General features: G+C 43.8%; 1 long non-coding RNA gene across 1 annotated transcript in view; it reads right to left on the bottom strand.

The window, feature by feature from the left end:
* Positions 1-1,276: 1,276 nt before the first annotated feature.
* Positions 1,277-12,333, bottom strand: part of LOC138151814 (uncharacterized) — a 55,617-nt gene continuing 44,560 nt past the window's right edge. Inside the window, exon 3 of the long non-coding RNA XR_011165925.1 lies at positions 1,277-1,723. This is a non-coding gene — a long non-coding RNA (uncharacterized lncRNA). The remainder of the gene's footprint in view (positions 1,724-12,333) is intronic.

The following is a 12,333-nucleotide window of genomic DNA, read 5'->3' as shown; positions in this document are numbered from 1 at the left end:
ACATGTGAGAAAAACCAAAGGGTTTTTATGGACTCCACACTCAATATCAGCCAACAATGTAGTGTGGCAGTCAAAAAGTTGTTTCAAGCTTAGGCTGCATTAATAGACATCTAATGTCCAGGATAACAGAGCCAATAGTCATATTGTGCTTCACCACAATTGTATCACAACTGGAGGATTAGATCTAGTCCTGGGCATATCTTTTTCCTTTTTTTAGATAAATTTTTATTTACTTCATTAAATACTTCCCAATTACATGTAAAAAATTTAACATTCCTTTTTTTAAATTTGATTTCCACCTTCTTTTCCATCCCTTGAGAAGGCAAGTAATGTGATATTGATTATACATGTGAAGTTGGCATATCTTTCTCAAAGGGAATTGGCAGATTGGAGAGTGTCTGGCGGAGGATGACCATGATGGTGAGAACTAATTCAAGGATGATAGACAGCGCTGGAAGGGACCACCCAACCTAATTCCTTCATCTTACAAATGAAAATGCTAAGGCCAGGAGAGGAGAGTCACACAGGTTAACAGTAGAGAACTGGGAATTAGTATAAAGAAGCAAAGACTAGAATCCCAAGAAAGGAGTAGGAGCCATGATAACTGTCTTCCTCTATTCAAAAGACTCTCATGCAGAAAATGGATTAGGTTACTCTGGGTGGCTCCAGAGAAGAGAACCAAAACCAATGGGTTAGAGTTAGAGGGAGACAGATTTCAGCTCAAGGTCAGGAAGAACTTCCTAACCATTTGAGTCTCTACAAGTGAAGCAAGTTACTTCGTGAAGTCTAGAGTTCCCTATCGCCAGAGTTGTACAAGCAGAAGCTGAATGACCCAATACTTAGTGAAGAGTGCAGCAATGGGGGTTCCTGCATTGGTCCTGAGATGACTTCTGAGCTTCCTTCCAACTTTGTGAGTCTGTGATGCTATGGACCTGCTAGTGAGGACAGCCCCAAATAAAATTGAAGGCATGGTCACTGAAAGGAATTGAAAACTAAATGCAACTCCAGAACCAGTTCTTTCTACTGTGTTATGCTCCACGACTGATTGCCACAATCACTGCCGGACTAAGACCCAAAATTCTGCTCCTGGCTCTGCCACAGACTCTCTGTGTTTCCCTTGAATGGACATTAGTGTCTTTCCTCAATTAGTTGGCACTTAGTGTACACAGCTTCGTACTGTTCCATATCTGTTTCATGTCCTGTGTCTCCCACCCAACTGCAAAGACACAATTGTTTCCATTTTTAAATCTTTTTTTGTATCATCCATTGCCCCTTGGACAGTGCTACATACATAGCAGCAATTTAATCAATACTTAATGAATTTAATTAAATAACATAATTACCCAAAATGGCCACTTAAGACATGTGCCTGCCCAGAATCTTGAGAGAGGTTAGGAGTCTAAGCCCCAGTTCTGGCACTGTTGAACTGCACATCACTTCTTCTCTTTGGGCTGTAGTTTCATCCTCTGGATGGCCCAGCAGGTGTTCTCTGATGACCTTCCAGCCCTCAAAGTCTAGCACTATCTAGAATGCACACAGAACAATCCCCAGAGACTCAAACTTAGAGCACCCCACTGACTACAAAAGCTGGATCCCCCGTGCTGCTGTGCCTCTTCAGTCCTGCAAAATTCATCCTGGGAAATTTGGTGGACTAATACGGTGCAAAGTTGTCAGCCAACGCTAACCAAGGGGTGTTGGTAGCTGTGTTCCCACAAGCCAGGATCTGGAAAGAAAGGTTGCAGATTAAATACATGCATTTCTGCACATTCCCCAGTCACTCAGATCCCAGATCTGTGCACCCTTAGTACTCGTGTGTGTGAAATTTTACCTTCTTCCAACTTTAATTCTAAAATCAGTAGGAAAGTTTTGGGGGAGAAAGGGGAAGGAGGAGTATTCTTGTGTGACTCTCAGCCTAAAAGGGCCATAAGCCCTCTGAATTCAGTACATAACAAGGAGGACCCAGAGCTAAGCTGCAAGACTTCACGCTCATGCACACATCAGCAACCTGGTCCCAAATTCTATTTGACATTTAATTAAAACCCCAAGGCAACAAAGTCTAGAGACACACTCAGCAAGACCTAGAAGGGGAGCTGTCTTTTGTCACTGGGTCCCCAGTCTCAGTTGCAACTGAGGGGAAGAAGGAACAAGTTGCAGAGAGAAAGAAACCTACACCCTCTGACAATTAGATAATGCAATAGAGTCAGGAAGACCTGAGTTCAAATCAAGCCTCAGATACTTACCATCAGTGTGACCCTAGGCAAGTCACTTAACCTGTTTGCCTCATTTTCCTCAACTGTGAAATGAAGTAAATAACAGCACCCACCTCCCAGAATTGTTGTGAGGATTAAATGAGATAATATTTGTAGAGCACTTAGCACAGTGCCTGGTATAAGTGCTTATTCCCCTTCTGGCCTCTCTAGGTTGCATCAACAAGCCTCAAACTCAGCATCCAAGCACTTCCTCCTGTGTCCTTCTCCCCTGGGTTGTACTTCCAAAAAAACAGCAAGAGCCTGAGATAAGAGTAGCCTGGGAATTTTCATTCACTTAGTTAGTATTTACCTGGCATCTACTATGTGTAGCACTTGTTCCAGGCGTGATACAAGGAGTTACAAGATTTTTAGTTGGAAAGAACTTTAAAGGTCATCTAGCTCAACCCCTTCACTTTACAGATGAGGATACTGAGGCCCAGAGAGATTGTACTTTATCCTAAGGTCTTATTATGTGGTATCAGAAGCAGGATTTGAACCCAGATCCTGAAATTCCAGAACCAGTTCTCTTCCTACTGTGTTCTACACCACTATTGATTGCCTCAATCACTGCCAGATTGAAATCTAAAATTCTGCTCCTGGCTCTGCCATTGACTCTCTGTGACTCCCTTTAATGAGCATTAGTGTCCCCCCTCAAAATTATCAACCAATCAATTAACAAGTATTTAAATGTCTATTATGTGCCAGGCACCTAGGTGTTGGGGGGGGGGGGAAGGCAAAAAGAAACATTCCCTGCCCTCAGAGAAAGGAAAAATAATCCCTTCCTCCCTTTTCCTTTTTTTTTTCTTTTGAACATTTGGTTGTTGGGTTTAGCAGTCATTTCTTATACTCCCACCACTAACACCTAGTTAATCTAGGTGTCCCCTGTAACAAAAAAAAAGTAGTTAAGTAAAACCAACTGTCCCAATGACCTTGTATGACAACATAGGCAACATTCTGTTCCCATAGGCCCTCACCTCTCCAAAGAAAATCCCTCTCTTTTTCATCTGGCCATCACTATCTGAGCTTTGCCACCAGCACTGCTAAAGGAAATTATTCGCACAAAGATAGACATGTAGGAAATACAGACACTCTTTCCACAGCTAAACAACCTACCCCCTACAAAGAATAAAGTGTCCAACTTCCAACCACCTTCTTTGACTAATACCTGGTTCTGTGTCTGACCTTTAGCTCCATTTCTTGGTACTGTTTCAGGATGTCCTTTAGAAAATTCTGTATTCAGCCACCTCCTCTGCCCCCTGGATTGGTCTCCTCAATATGATTTGCCCTCCAGAGAGACACCAGCCTAGCATGAACTATCAGCACCATCTAGGACTCCCACTGGCCCACAGCAGGAGTCATGAAATTCTCTCAAAACAAAACCAAGTGCAATTCACTTTAATCTTAAAAAAAATGTGAAGTGTGACCATAAAGTAATGAGATGTATTCTACTAGCCAGACATTGAAAATCAGTCTCATTATTTGTAGTCACAGCTTCTCTATGCCATCCAGTCCTTCTAGGGCATGGAAAGGAGAGGCATGGGATCAAAGTCTTGAGATGAAACTCTAGAAAGTCTGGACAAGACTATTCTAGAAGTTGAAAAAAGCCATTTGAGGATAGACCCTCTGATCTACTCAGCCCAGGTTCTGTGTCTAATAGTGGCCCTAAGGGATGACTTGGGGGAGTTGTCTTTCCCTGAGTTTAGCTTCAAATAGTCTTGATTTCACTCTAATAGCATACTGTGAAACCATCATCCACAAATTTCTCTAAGGCCTTCTCTACTCTATTTGTGTTTCTTGCCAGGCAAGCCCTCAGAGATAATGCCATATATTTATTTCTAGGAGGCGAGTACTCTGTGTTTACTACCCACTGTGTAAAGTAAAATTTGTTTTCCATTTGCCCTAAAAATGTTTCCTTTAACTTCATGGGATGGATTGAGGGGAGGGGATCCCTCATTCAATTCATGGCAGATGATCAATGACTATCCTCTGAGGACCATAGTAATGATAAGGAAATAAGTTAGGAGGCAGGTGACCTGAATTCTACGACTAGCTCTTTCACTGAGTTCATAAGGCTTCAGGTCAGTGATTCAGCCTCAGTTTCCCCCAGGGGAAAGAATTATCTATGTCCTAGGCTATGGCAGAACCACAACCTCACTGCCTTTCACTGCTGCATCTTGAGACCTTAAGATTTTTTTTAGTGGCTTCACCAAATGGTGACTCAGCCTCAGTTCCCCCCAGGGAGAAGAATTATCTGCATCCTAAGCTATGGCAGAAGTACAATCTTACTGCCTTCACTGTCACATCTTGAGATTGTGGGGACTTTTTTTTTTTGGGGGGGGGGCTCCACCAGACAGAGCCATGGAGGAGATGAGTGCCATGTTTATACCATTTCCCTACCCAAGGACCTATAGTATCTCCTTACTACTTACTATAACAAGTTCAAGCAATTCTGCTCATCTTTCAAGTTTCTCAATAATCTAGTCTCATCTACCATTCCAAACCTTATTACCCAATGATTTCCACATACCCTCCCTTCAAACTATTCAGAGTGATCCCTTCATTTTCCCCAGCAGAAAACATAGACATTCCCTTCATGATTTTACTCATTCTATTCCCCCGGCTATCCCTCCTATTTCCCTATCTAAAATTTTTAAACCCCATTTCAACTTCCCCTTCACCATGAAGCCTTCCCCAACTGTTCAAGCCTTCTATGATCTAACCCTCCTCTGCTCTCAACAGTGTCAGCCAGGATTTTTCTTGTCCTCTGTTTCTCCCTATGTGTTTCATCTTTTCTTCTTTCTTTTTAGAGATTCAATTTTATTTTATTTTCAGCTTGGAATTCTATCCTTCCTGTCTCCTTTTCCTACCAGCCCTACCCCCTCCCGCCTTTGAGAAAGCAAGAAAAACAAAACTCATTGTTTCTCTTGACTTTTCGAGTGGATTGTGAACTCTTCGGAGACAGGGACTAAACCTTCCCCTTTTTCATATTCCCCACAGCTCAGTCGGCACGCAGTGAATACTTATTATTGATTGAATAATAGCTAACAAACATCTTATAACATTTTTATTAGCTTACAGATTGCCTTCACATCTATTATCTCATTGGTTTTATTTTTTAACCAATTCACATTCTATTGTCCTTTAAGGCTCATAAAACACTTCTGTGACAACAGTCATGTGAGGTGCTTAGCACGGGTGTTACTGTTCCCATTTTACAAATAAGGAAATTCAGCCACAGGGAGCTCAAGGGTCTCATAGCTACTAAGTGTCAGGGCCAATGCTTGAAACCAGGTCCTTTGGCTCAAAGACCAGGGCACTTCCTGTCTGGGCCACCACACAGTTTGTCAATAAACAAGGCAGACTGTAATATAGTGACCCTCTGGAAAAGTGCAAATATAAGACATGGCCAGGCCTGGACTAGTGGATGAGGTAAACAGAGTTGAACTGGGGGAAATATAGTGAAAGCCAACCCATCTCCTACAGGGAGATCCCTAGACCTGCTACGGACCTGGAGAGAGGGGAGTTCATCCTAAGGAATACTGCATTGGGGTGTATGAAGGAATGTGAGAGTGAGAACCTCTGAAACATAATTCCAAGATGATTGAGGTGAAAGGGACAAACACCGAAGGTCAACTGTTCAGCATAATTGGCCAGAGGACTGGTTAATAGCTTGGGAGTCCAGCCAGGCGGGACCCATCCCAATTCCAAGAGGACCCCCCCTGGCTGATCAGACCCAGTGAGATTTCCCTCCATTAGGTCCCAGCAGGGAAGGGTGAGCTGAGCTGTTTTGTGTTGTCTGGGCAAACCGCCTGAGTGGATGTGACATAATTGAATGAAGCCTCAGCCTACTCCGGGCCCTAGCAAGAGAATTAGCAGGCCCAGCCCAGAATGCCTGCCTCCCAGCCTATCTATTTACATCTGCCAGCATAGCTGCACTCCCACAATGGCATGCTACTCTGGGAACGGTCAGGAAGTGGTTTTGGTGAGATGTACAGATAAGGGGTGGGGGGCAGGGGGCAGAAAATGGGGTGAAGAGAATCTAAGTGAATCAGCAGCTTCCAAGAAAAAGTAATTAGCCATAGACAAGGGTGGGGAGGGGTATGAGAGAGGTGAAAGGGTTAGGGAACCATGGCAGAACTAAGTGTCTGCCATTCTGTGAGATAGATGGGTATGGAGAATAAAGGGGAGATTATCAAGGAGATAGAGAGATAGAACGGCAGATAGAGAAACAAAGAAAGATAGAGGGAGCAAAGAGTGAAATAGAGAACAGAGCAACCCACAAGAAATCCAGAAAGACGAGTGCAGCAATGAACCAAAAGACGGATAGGTGAATAGAGAGAGGAGAAAGACAGCTTGAGGAATAGACAGTTCAGAAGATAGGGTCTAATCCATTCAATATCAGAGATCCCCATTCATCTACTGAAGTACTGAAAAGAATGCCCTGAGTGAACATTAACCTGTTCACTGGGTCGGTAACATGCTTTAGAGTCTGGACACTGATTTAACAGAGGTATAAATCAGAGCAAAATTTGCCATGAGCAAACTTTGGCACCTTGGTTCTTTGTATGAATTCATGATTACCTGTGCCCAGGAGGGTTTCTCAGAAGTCCAGTCTATGAGACAGAAGGCTTCTATCTCTATGAGAACAGGCTCAACCAAAGTTAGTCATGGGATGAGTCAGATTCTCTCCCCACTTCCCTTTATCCCTCCTTTGCCCCTCCTCACTACCATCAAAACTCCCCAGAGCATAAATCTAGAAGTAGAGTTAAGAAACAATAATTTGTTTCCCTATCAATCACTTCTCTATAACCCTTGAAAATTGAGGGAGCATCTCTAATACATGTCAGAGATGAGACTTTTCCTACACACAAAGAGAAATGTAGGAAGCTATTTTCAGAAATACCACACCACTACCTCTAGAAGGACCATAGCACCCCTCCTATCTCCAGCCATCTGTAAAGAAAATCCTTTAATAAATCTTATTTAGACATGTAAGTGTGGATGCTGGTTTATCGCATAATCACTCATTTGGAGAGGCTTTGGCCTCCAAATATAGGAATTGAAGTGGGTAGGAAAAACAGATCAAGTTTCTTTCTCATTTCAAAACTCCTAGAACTTTCAGAAAGAAATACCCCTCATTCAATCTGCTACAGTGAGTGGCCCTAATTCACCTATCTCAGAATGGAATGATATTCTCCATCCCAGACTCCAGATTGAACTCTTCCCACAAAGGCTGAATGAGAGGAAGTAGAAGGGGCTTGTAGTCACAGGCAGGGCCCACCCTCAGCAGAACTAAGGTATGAGAGGCGAGGTTTTGGAATCAGTACTCCTTGCCCCACCCTCCATCTCTTTATGACCCTTAGTACTAACTTCCTGTTCATATACCAAATGCCTACCTTGCTCTCAACCATCTGTCAATCCATCTCTTTAGAGCCTTTATAACAAAGGCTAAAGATGTTAGCCCTCCTAGGAGCAATGGCATTCCAGCAGAAGATTCTTAAAGATCCACAAGAATGATTCTCTAATTCTAAGATTCTAAAAGTCGGGACTGGAAAAGAAGGGAAATTTAATTTCAAGCAGGGAAACCTTCCCCGTGCCATTCAAGCCATGCTCTTTGGGATGGTCTTCTAACTCTATCTACACATGAGATATGCCCAGGCAAAAAAGATAGTCCAAGAAAAATCCCCCAGGAGAACAGAAGGAGATCCAGGACACAACTACAAGTTTTATGATGCAGTGGCGATCCCTCCCTGGCACCAATGTAAGGAAATCTACGTATACAGTAACAAGCCTTTCACTGCTGTCACAGCCGACCCAGTAGGCACAGGAGGCCCACTTGGCAGCATCCAGACTCTGGCCAATTGCTCATGAATCAATTAGGAAGCATTTATTAAGGACCTACTATGTACCAGGTAATAGGGTCACAAAGACAAATGTGAAAATTGTCCCTGCCCTAAGGAGTCTTCAATCTAGCCAAGAGAATTAATGTTTACATATAGAAGTGTATATGAAATAAATACAAGAGGGATGTCTAGGTGGCTAGGCAATGCAGTGAATAGAGCACCAGCCCTGGAGTCAGGATGACCTGAGCTCAAATCCAAACTCAGACACTTGACACAATTATTAGCCATATGACCTTGGGTTAGTCACTTAACCCCAATTGCCCTGCCTTCCCCCCTCCAAAAAGAAAAAGAAAGAAAAAAGAACATACTAGTAGCCTTTTGGATCAGCTAGGTGGCACATGAATGCAGCACCAGCCCTAGAGTCAGGAGGACCTGAGTTCAAATGTGAACTCAGAAACTTAACACTTACTAGCCATGCACCCTTGGACAAGTCACTTAACCCTAATTGCCCTACCCTCCCCCTTCCAAAAAGCAAAAAACAAAATAAATACAAGTTGATTTGGGGGGAAGGCCCAGCAAAAAGAGGAAGGAAGAAGAATAAAGAAAAGACAGAAAAGGACTAATGTAGCATACAAGGGGGCTTGAGTTGAGCCTCAAAGGAAACTATCAATTCTGAGGTGAGAAAAGAACATCTCAGGCACCGGTATTAACCTGCGCAAAAGGATAGGGATGGTGGATGCAGCACAGACAATTCTCACTTTCCATAATGAATGTGACTCCTGGGCACTGGGCTCCAGCTCTGGCTCCCAGCAGAGGGCCCCAGCAACAGCAACAGATGCAGCCCCAGGCCTGGGACCCCCCCCCCCCCCCCGCACTGGAGCCACTCCAGCAGGGCAAGCAGTCCAGGATGGGGCAGGGTCATTCAGAGTCCCTCTAGGGGAGAGGGAGGTCTGCAGAGCGGCCACTTACATTAGTATGTAATTATAGCAGTAGGAAGAAAAACCAGAACGAAATTTTGGATGAGCAGCAGTGGGTGTGGAGGAGAGTGATGTGAAAACAAGGCTAGGGAAACAGGCTAGGTCCAGGTTGGGAAGGGTTTTAAATGCCAGAGAAAATGATACATGGTCCTGGAGGTAATAGAGAGTCACTGGAGTAAGTGGAGTGGGAAAATAGCATGAGTTCTGGGAAAATCAGCCTGGTAGCTGTGTGGAGGATGGATCCCAGAAGGGAGAGATTTGAGGTAAGAAATCCAAACAGGAAGCAGATGCAATAGTCAAAGGGAAAAAGGAAGAAAGCTAAAACTGGGGTGGCTAGGTGGCGCAGTGAATAGAGCACCAGTCCTGGAGTCAGGAGGGCCTGAGTTCAAATGCGACCTAAGACACTTAACACTTACTAGCCATGTGACCTTGGACAAGTCATTTAACCCCAATTGCCCTTCCTTCACCCCTGAAAAAAGGGGGGAAAAAAAGAAAGCTAAAACCAGGGCCATGGTTGTGTGAGTAGAGAAAAGGGGACTTTTACAAGAGATATCAAGGGGGTAGAAACAACAATATTTGGTAATTGAATGGATATGTGGGACAGAGAGAGAGAAGGGTACACCAAAAATATATCACTAAGGCCACCAGCCTAGGTGAATGGAAGGATGGTGGCCACCTGGACATAAATGTGCAAGATCACAAGGAACTCAGCCTCTCTCCTTCCAAGCTCCCTCCCCTCAATATGGTTTATGGCATTACTGTATGGACCTCCAAGGGCTTTAACGTGCCCTTGACTTTCTTCATTCTCTTCCTATCATTAAAGTAGATAAAATAGCTTGGGGGGAGCAAGGGAGGACATGTAGATCAGGGGCAGGGAAACTTAAGGCCACATGTGGTCTTCTAAATCCTTAAGTTCAGCCTGACTGAAGCCAAATTTTAGAGAACAAATCCTTAAGGCTGAAGGTTCGGCACCCCTGGTGTAGCCATTTCCCTGATCCAAGTAGGCAGAGAGGTAAGGCCTTCCTGAGTCAGTACCTGACTCGGCTGCGTGCCCAGATGGGCTTTATTGCACCTCAAGCTCAAAAAAAAAATTATATATATATAGTATGAACATATACATATACACATATATATGTATATATGTGTGTATGTGTACATGTATACAGATATAGATAGATAATGAGACATCCCCTTCAACCCCTACCCAGGAGTCCTTAGTTCTTTCCCCTGATCATCATAGTCCTGGCTCCCTAAAATGACGTGAGACTAAATGCTCAATTCGGCTCAGAGTCTGCTCTGTTAAAGAAGCTAGGTCTAGGCTGGAGTGTCAGATTCACCTTCATGGGCAGTAAATTTCCAAATAGCAGAGATGAGATCCTGAGCACCCCAGAAACAAGACTCAGTTCCACCCACCCTGGCCTGGCAGGAGACAGTGATGTGAAGCAGAGGACTCAACTTCCCCTCCTCCCCCCACAGGAAAGGGCATGGGGCTAAGAGGGAGGATAAGGAAAAAGAAACAGTCTATCAAAAGAGGGAAGGGAGTGATCAGGGGAAGGAGAAATCAAGAGAATAGACAGGGAGAGAGATTCGGGGAAAGGACAAAGACTCCATGAATAGAAAAGCAGTGATTTTCCTTCTAGGACAAGAAGAATAGAGAAGAGAGGAGACATGGGGTGTGAAGAAAGGAAAAAAAAAGAAGAGAAATAGTATAGAGGGAAGGAAACTGGAGTTAGAAAGATGAATGGGAAAAGATTAAAAGGGTATCATTCTTGTTGGGAAGATAGAGAAAAAAATCACAGACTTTCAGGGTGGGAAGAAACCTCAAAGGTTTTCTAGTCCAACCCATACTTGAACAAAATCCTCTGAAATAGACCTGACAAGTGGTCTCAGACCTTCGGGGAGGGAAAACCCATTACTTCTCAAGGCACCCAATTCCAGTTTGGGATAGTGTTCATTTTTAGGAAGATTTGCCTGATATCAAGCCTAAAGAGTTGCTTCCTCTGAAACTTCTACCTGTTATTCCTACTTTCCCCTTCTAGGGTCAAGTAAAGCAAGTCTAATCCTGTTTTCATGTGACAGCCCTTTACATAATTGAAGACTACTGTATACACCGCACCTTCCTCCCCCAACAAGTCTTCCCTTTTTAATGTGAAATATCCCCAGTTCATAGTGTAGCCCCAGCATGGCACCAAACTTCTTACTTCTTACAAGGGAAGGCTCAGGGAGACATTGTGGGGAGGGGTGATAAAGGAAATCAACAAGGAGGGCAGCTATTAGACAGGATAGCTTCATCTGAGCATCACCTAATATTAATTGTTTACTGGGTCATCTCCAGTTGTTCTGCGTTATATCTGGCCACTGGACCCAGATGGCTCTGGAAGAAAAAGTGAGCCTAGTGACTTTGCACAGCCTTCCCTCACTCAAATCCAATTTACTTGTAAATCATGGCATCATCTTCCTGATGTCAAGGTCTTCTTCAAGAAGGAAGGACAAACCACAACCTGTGAGTAGTCAGAGCTGTAAACCCACTGGGAACCTGGCCAGTTCCAGTTGGGCAACCCAGTACCAACCTCCCCCTTCTCTTCTCTCTCCACATAGGATATTATGCCCTTACCTGAAGGTGCTCTGCCCAAGGGAGGGTAGGTTTTAAAGGCTGAAACCTACCTAGATATCTTGGGGTTTGCTCTTAAAGACTAGGCCTTAAACACAATTCACTCTGGCTCTCATTGATTGACCAACAATAGATCCTTACCCAAACACCACTTAATGGTTGCTGTCTGAATCATGATGGCTCAGAGTGAAAATAAATAGTAATTGTGTCTCTTTGGGTCAGGAACCTTAAAGGTCTTCCCCTCCCAGGTTGATTTTTTTTTTAATTAAAGAAACCATCCCTTGGTTCACTTTGTAAACAGTCCTAATCACTGAATGGGTGCTATCTCAGTCAAAGTGAGAACTTGGAGAGATCTTAGCTTGAAAAGGCCAAGGTCTCTCACTGAATCCTGGGCCATCTCCAGTTGTCCTGATCTATATCTAAACACTAGACTTAGAGAGATGGCTACAGAGAAGAAAGTGAGGCTGGGGACTTTGCACAGCTCTCCCTCACTCAAATCCAATTTACTTGCAAGTTATGGCATCATTTTCCTGATACCAGGGTCCTCTTCGAGAACAAAGGACAAACCACACAAGACTACACACGCACACACACACACACACACACAAGCAATACAGCCTGTGTTACGTGCAATATATTACCCATATCCTCTC

This window comes from Petaurus breviceps, unplaced genomic scaffold (genome assembly GCF_028583685.1).
Source record: "Petaurus breviceps papuanus isolate PSGF00001 unplaced genomic scaffold, PetGlider_PUasm1.0 90919, whole genome shotgun sequence".
Classification (NCBI taxonomy): Eukaryota; Metazoa; Chordata; class Mammalia; order Diprotodontia; family Petauridae; genus Petaurus; species Petaurus breviceps.
Note: the sequence above shows the minus strand (reverse complement) of the source record. Positions and strands in the feature narration are given on the sequence as shown.